Source organism: Pinus tabuliformis, chromosome Q (genome assembly GCF_031772625.1).
Source record: "Pinus tabuliformis cultivar Carrire ecotype Pingquan chromosome Q, CPIR1, whole genome shotgun sequence".
In the NCBI taxonomy this organism is placed as follows: Eukaryota; Viridiplantae; Streptophyta; class Pinopsida; order Pinales; family Pinaceae; genus Pinus; species Pinus tabuliformis.
In genome coordinates, this window is record NC_142296.1 from 162725213 (window position 1) to 162733396 (window position 8184).

The following is an 8184-nucleotide window of genomic DNA, read 5'->3' on the forward strand; positions in this document are numbered from 1 at the left end:
AGAATCATCATAAACATTGCATTCAAGAGATGCTTGGAAGGGCACTAAATGTAAGAATGCATCCCTCTGTCTCCCATACATTTAAATATCGTATAATCCTTGTAAGTTCGTCCTACTTCACCGAATTGGTTAATAAAAGGTATTTTCTTAGAACCGAAACAAAATATAGGTTCCACGGGTTACAAGACATGATTATCATGTATTCATTAGAGATGGGCTATAATGATTTTCGATAATTGTTAATGCAGCTATAATTAGATGCATGCATGACAAGATCCATCCATTGACTGCAAAATCTAATTTCATCTCATTTGACTTTTAATTTATATTGGTTTGATTCCCCTGTTAAGGGGATTTGTTTAACCAGCATGGCTACTGGCATTCCCAGAAAACCTATTAGTACACTCAGAAACCACTAGTTTTGACTAAGGGGAATCGTACTTGCAAAAATACCAAGGAATTCAATTAATATCACTTGGAACACAACCGTAAAAGACATGACAGCCATGAAGACCCAATTGCTCAATATGCCATGGAAAATATTTAACCCTTCCATTTCCTTTGAAATTATTTCATTAAAAACCTGGCAGAAGACAAATGAATTGAAGATCAGTGTGTTCAGAACCAAATCTGCATCATGGCCATCTAGTTCAAATAGAGTTCTTCCTTTGGCTTGTAGAGTCCATATTACAATGAGCTAGTACAAAGCTTGGCCAAAATTATTCCTCCACATAACATTGTTGATGATTCTTCTGCCTCTTCCAAGAAGCTTTATTTTCATCAATTCATCATTTAGAGGCTCTGTTTCCAATGCCAAGTATATAGGAGTATCCATGATCACATTCACCCATAAAAATTGTACCTCTATGAGGGGAGAGCTACTTGGAAACTGTGACGATTGTGGCAAAGTTATCATCGAGTATAATCACATCTACACTCTCCTTTGCAACCTCAGTGCCATCAATGCCCATTGCAAGCCCTATGTCTGCTTCATGTAAAGCTGGTGCATCATTTGTGCCATCATTTTACCCCATTCAGTCCTCATGCCTACTGTTGTCACCAACATCTTTCTAGAACCATCTTGTACCTTTGTTCCTGACAAGAGAAAGGGTTTCTCTTTGTTCACATTCACAGGTTCACTCTCACCTGTTAGGCTCGACTCGTCTATAAGCAAAGAAAATCCATATACAAATAGCCCATCTACAAGCACTTGATCCCCAATCGATAAATGCACGAGGTCCCAAATAGCTAGGTCATATATTAAAATTTTATATCTATAACCATTTCGAACTACCTGTATAAATATCTTCTTCTTCTCTCTATCTAAATCGTTAAACTGCAACGATTGATGATAATAACAAGTTGTTGTTACAAAGACAACTAATAAAATGCTAAAAATAACGTCGAGACCATCATAAGCACCTTTGGGCCACCCTTCTTTATAAATTTCAACAACTAGAGAGATAACTGCACAAACTGCAAGGATCATGAGAGTCGTGTCCTGCATTTCTTCCCACACAAACATCCAAAATCCCCGAGGTGGCTTCTCCACGAATCTGTTAAAACCATAGAGCTCCTGCTTCCTCTTTAAGCTTTCCTCACTGGCCACAATTCCATCAGTGATTGATGTAGAGAGCTTTTCAAAGATTCCTTCAATGCCACTATGGTATCTTAACTTCTTACGATCGTGGCCTTCGACTATGGACGCTAGTTCATCTGGCGAAATACCAAAACTAGATGCTTTGACTTCCTCTGGTACTTTGTAATCAATAGAAATTGATAGAACAACATAAATAAACCGGAATGTAGCCTGAGGAACTAAAAAACTACTCTTATTTTCTTTAATTCGATCGAGGTCATGGACTAGAGTCAATTGACATTGACAATTTCAATTTTTTTCATTTTGTTCTCTAACATTGTCATGCCTCTTTTCATAGATTTCATCTTGGATATTGCACTCCGCTCATGGTGCCAACATGCTCGTAGTTGAATGACCACTTTCAATTATTGCCACATGTCCCACAAATTTTGAATGCTGCATATGCTCATTTAAAGTTGCATATTATATCCCGGATGACTATACTAGTGATAACCATGTAGAGACCAATAATGCAGAATTAACGTCTTGCACTTCCTGCATACATCAATGTAATGCACCATTAGTATTTATCATAACGTTGTCATATCTGCTCTCAATGTAACACACCCTCAATATTTATGACAACGTTCCCATATCTTCTCTTTGACACATAGATTGTAATAAGCACACTCCAGCACCACTGAGTAACGTTCACATGAACCAACTCTGGCACCATAGAAGTAGCACAACGTTTTTGTCTCCTTGTTCGCAATTTGTATACAATGCGAGGTCGATGAGAGATAAGGCCATTGGGTTGCATGGAAAACTAATGCACAGATCTAAATGCACGGATCTGGAGCATTGTGTCTGGACGACATTACATAGATATTGCAGTGTAACAAATCTTGCAATATATCGACCTCCTAAGTGATAGAAATATTATATGGAATAAAATTATTGGAGGGTTGACCACAGGGAATATATATGACACCATAATTATGATGTACCAAGAATATATATCGTCATTCTGACTTGGTAGGTCTGGTGACGGCAGAATTTCTGGCAAGCATAATGTTGTGAACAATGGATTGGCTATAATGTATTCATAATGTGCTGGCATAACGTGCAATGGTGTTATTCTCATAAACTACACCCTCTGGTGTCTCCATACCATTCCATATGTTGAATTAATGCAGCTCAGAAATCCAACGCAGCTCAGAGGTATCAGTCTACCTGACATTGCTCAGAGGTATCATAGTGTAACACAGCTCAGAAATATAATGTTGCCTGCTTTTCCCGAACCTTTACATCAAACTCCTCCTTCTCTCTAGGATGATTATCTTCCCTTACCGCCAATATTGGGTCGTCATTTCATTCAGTGATAAAGATATCTTTATCACTTGCATTTCCACTTGAAGAAGCACAACATTGTAATACATTCATATTAGACACATCCATGCCCTTATATTTTTATTGAGCATCTATAACACACTTCACCTTCACATGCCTAAACCTTGTTTCTATTTGGAGATTCAACATTTTCACCAGTTTCAACGAAGCAACCACTTGAACTTTCCAAGGTAGCAATCCATCACATACTTCTTTTATTGTGTTTCTCATCATAAGCTTGTGATAAATTATACAAATTCTCTTGGGAAATTCCTTCAGTTTGATCCCTTATATATCTTATACAACTCTACTTCTCTTTTACAATCAGAGAGAATCCTTCCCCCGATGCCAACAATGTGTTGACATCATTTTTTCCTATCAGCTCGTCTCCATCACTTGCATGAATATTTTGATTTTTTCTACCTTCCAAAATAACCGATGCTTTTATTTCTTCACAATTTGATACAGTACCTGGAGCAGTTTCCATGCCATCAATATGCACAACTACAACTCCAGAACTCAAATACCCCTCCAAATTTTGTATTCTTAATTTGTCATCAACTGGAAAATAGTCTTTGATTTCCCTTCACAAAAAAATGTCTTTCTCTTTTGTATGGGGATTGCATGCCAAAGAACAGTTTCCAATAATTTCTTTTTCATGTTTCATCACCAAAAAGGTGTTTCTATTGTCATATTTAGCCAAATCTTCATTGTTTATGTCATTCTCAGATCGACCGCATGCATGACTAACGATACATTACATTTATCACATTACACTTCAACATCACTTCTTAATTTCTCAAACTCATGCTTCAGCCGTATTTTTGCATTTTCATGTTCCAAACAAGCACAACAGTCCTTCAAGGTTTCTCCTTTGAGATCTTCTAAATTTGTTCAACTCATCTCTAGAAGGAAATGACCTTTTTTCAAAAATCATTTTATGTGACTCACTCTTTGGCTCTTGTTGTTGTTGCTTGGTACTATTTGCCTCTTTGTTAATTACTCTGCTTGTACCTTCCCCTAGTTGTTTTTTCAAGGCTACTTCATTATCCTCTATGGATGCCTTTAAGCTACTGCACTTTTATTATGAGTCCTTCATGAATGATATCTCCTATCCTAGCTGCTTACAGAACTTGTTCTTTTGATCTAACTCTCTTCTAGCTGAATCAACCTTATCTTCTAATCTTTTACATTGTAGGTCTCTCTCCTTGAGTTTACTACACATCACCTCTTCTAGTCTCCTTGCTTCTTCAAGTTGTGTCTTCAAGCTGAAAATTTCCTCCTTGTACTCATTCTCTCTCTCATCACATATCTGCATGTGTTTCTTCAAATCTTTGTTTTCATTCTTTAATCTTTCTATACTAGCCAATGATAAGTCAAGCCTAGCTTGATTTTCATTTGCCTTTTGACCAAGAGAGTCAGGTACATTCACATAGGTAGAGGTTTCATTTAACTGGACACTTTCCCTTTGACAAGTTTTTTCCTCCTTCCTCTTTCTCTTCCTTTCTCTACATTGTTCTTGCTAGCCTCTTCATACATGATCTGCAATCTATCTCAGATTTCTTTTGCAGAAGTTAAATCTACGATTATATCAAGATATTTATTATGAATATTGTTATATATGACACATTTTTCCTTAGAATTCCATTATTTTTCTTGCACGGAGGGAGAGTTTTTACAATAACCTTCGCATACAAGCTTCCATACACCGAGTCCATAAGCTATCAATTTGGTTTTAACCTTATCTCTCCACTCATGAAAGTTTGTTGCACTCAACATAGGTACACTTTGATAGTCCATGAATCAACCAGATCTACCTTCAAGCTGTTAACCTTATACAAAAGGAACCTCGCTCTGATACTAATTGTTGAAAACTTGACTAAATTGAGAGGAGTGGCTGAATCAGTTTAGTATATTCATGGACATTAAAATTCTTTTCAGTGATATCATTAACTGATACATAACATGAGAATCTTAACAAATATTAACCAGCATATGAATATGTGGTCAGCAAGTAATAAGCAAACCAAACCAGATACATGAACACATAATAACAACACACATTGACACTAGATATATGTGGAAACCCATAAAGGGAGAAAACCATGGTTTTATTATTGTTGTGATGCAAAGGCAAGATCCTACTCCTTATTACATCTGATTTACAGTAGGCCCCAACCTACAGGAGGCTTCTACCTCTATTTTCTGCAAGCTGCAACATGCAAGGAAGCTCCAACTCCCATATGTTTTTTGTAGGCTACAACCCATAGGAGGCTCCTACCTCAACCAGCTCCAACTAGATATTTATCTAGCTTCAACTTGAAAGGAGACTACCATCCCCTTATGCAAACATGAAATAACAATGTATTGGTTTACCTAGTCATAAACTTTGCATATCTCCATCTTCATTTATGCATCTTCTTCCCTTCAAATTTGCTTCACATCAGCTTCATAAGTGCCAGGTAACTAATGCATAATAGCTCAATCATCTCCCACACATTCATCCATTCTCTAACATCTCTTATGCCTTCCAAAATCATATATTTTATAGAGATAGTTTGCTAGTTGTTTGTATCCCACATAGGAATATGAAGTGAATAGGCTTGACTCTTTGCCTTCCACTCATTCATTTCCAAACTCTTCATATCTTGAATATTAGAACAAAAATAAATAATTCATCCAATATTAATTTCAGCCACATGTAATTATTAAATGAATCAACCTAATGTCAACATCAAATACCAATATTTCTCATTAATGCATCACAACAATCTTTGCCTTTGCCTTGGAGTCTTGCCTTTGCATCACAACAATTAATCTTAATGAACAATTTTACATCACAACAAATTATTTAATATAGTAACCTCTGCAACATTATCAAAACATTTTAATGTATCAGAACTCTTCCTCCTTCTTCTGAGCCTTTGCCTTCTCTTGCTTCTGAGCCTTTGCCTTCTCTTGCTGCTTGCTGCTCCTAACATATATTGCTCCTTTGCCATCAATGACAATATTGCCAACAGAATCTATGTGGGGTGTGTAGTAAATAATGTGGTGCAAATTATGTACTTTAAAAACATATTATTAATATTTTATCATTTTAAGAAAAAAAATGGAGTTGTCTTTAGTGTGATTTTTTGGACTTTCCGATGCCAAAATCCGGTGGAAGATTTTGAAGTAAAATATTGATTTGTGTTATTTAAATTGGTTTTTTGACTGTATATATGGATTCAACACCCTGGAAAACTCCTAGGGCACTTTGATTGTGTAGGGGTTATCCATCAAATTTGTGATTTCAATAAATTCCTACCGGATTTTAGAGAAATTAGACCAGAAAAACCCATCGAAAAAACTTCCAAAAACTCTCACTAAAAACAACTCAAAAAATTATGGATATGATGAGGTTACCTTTCTTTTTTGCTCACCAAACTTTACCTTAAGAAACCCGACTGCCGACTTATAGCGGTACCGACGCATGAGGTCGGTAGTTGGGCTATGTTGCAATTTTTTAGATGTTCACAATTCTGAGGGCCAACCTCCGACCATAGGCCACATTATTGCTTGAAAATAACGAAATGGAATCTGGATGATAGGGATCTCAAATATCAACTAGGCACAAGGAATGAGGTTGGTATCATTGATTTGTGTGTTGTTACATCTGCTTGATCTAGATAATGCCTCTGTCTGCCTAACCTATGCCTATGCGGGATTAAAAGTGGCCACTGGAAATGGAGATTCAGATTTCCTATTCCCAGGGCAGAATGCACAGATTATACTCTTTTTCTCTATAGCGCGTGGGCTTAGGAAAACAGACAGGAGAGATGCATCCTTTTGATATTTATTAGGGAGCCCCTTTAATTTTAGCTTGACATAGACTATTCCATGCAAAATCAACAATGATCACACAAGGAAGAAAGCTATCTATAATTATAGAGAAATTGGTGTGAACTCATTAAAGTGAAATTCTTGTTGTCCACAAATTCTAGATATTCCTTTATTGGGTCGTAGCTATTTATGTAAAATGTTCTCTTCCTTATGGATATAGATTTTTTGGATAGAAAATTCAGAAAACCATAGCTACTTACATAAAATGTTCTCTTCCTTTTGGGTATAGCCTTCCGGGATAGAAATTTCAAATGGAACTGATACATATAGTCTCCAAATGAAATTGTATGAAAACATGTAGAGCGAAATTAGCCAACAAACTAAGCTCCTCCACTATAAGTAGAGACTCTGAAAATCTAACTTGCCTAACTAATATCATCAAGCCTGCATTCTGGAAACAATAAATGTATGGGCCGCATAATAATCTGTCTTGGTGAAATAATTTAATCAAATTTATTTATTATATCAAATGGTTCCCAAATATAGCTGCTAATTTTGTCAATGTGCTATAATAATAAGATTTTATAATCAATGGCCATAGCTCATTATAATCACCATTGTTTTATCATTAAGTTTTTCATTTTAATTGATCAGTGGGAAGCTAGGAACTGCAACATCGGGTTAATGTAGTACAAATCGACAAACAAAGCTCTTCAACCATAGATAGAGAATTTGAATGTCCAATTTCAAAACATTGTTTTACATACATATAAGAAAATTCATTTTCAACTAAATTTAACACTGAAATGTCAAGAATTGAATCCATGGAATTATATTTGATGCATGCCCCTCACATTAATTTGGATTGTTATTATGCAACTAAATAAGATAATATAATATTATAAATATTTGAGTGGACATAGCTAAACTAGAACGCAATTATGACTAAATAGCTGAGAATGGAGGGCACATCCTCATTCTTCGGTACACCTTAGCACCAAAAAATAATCCTTCTGGCTAGTTTCCGCCTGAGAAAACATTTTCCCTTGTTTCCCATTGGAGGCAAGATGGCCTCGACCAGGAAGTCCCTATCCGGGGGAACCTACCAAAATCTGCAGACGATTCGATCCCTAAAAGTACTTTTGATGGTAAACTCGGGTGTGAGCTGAGAAATATATTGAAGGTGAGAGTGTGCATTTTGTTGAAATGTAGGTTGTTTTCTCTGTATAATGAGGTAGAGGGCTGCCATTATTTTCAGCTTGAGCAGTGAAATAGGGTGGATTTCATTAATCTCAAGTGTAAGATATCTATGACAAAAATATATGAAAATGTTCAATGCTATGTAGTGGAGTGTTAAGTAACTTGTGGAAGGGTTAGTGTATTGTAATGTGTGA

The 8184-nt window shown here is 36.1% G+C and overlaps 1 pseudogene; it reads right to left on the reverse strand.

The window, feature by feature from the left end:
• Positions 1-307: 307 nt before the first annotated feature.
• On the reverse strand, positions 308-2315 carry LOC149218758 (calcium-transporting ATPase 1 pseudogene; annotated as a pseudogene).
• Between the last annotated feature and the right edge of the window lie 5869 nt (positions 2316-8184).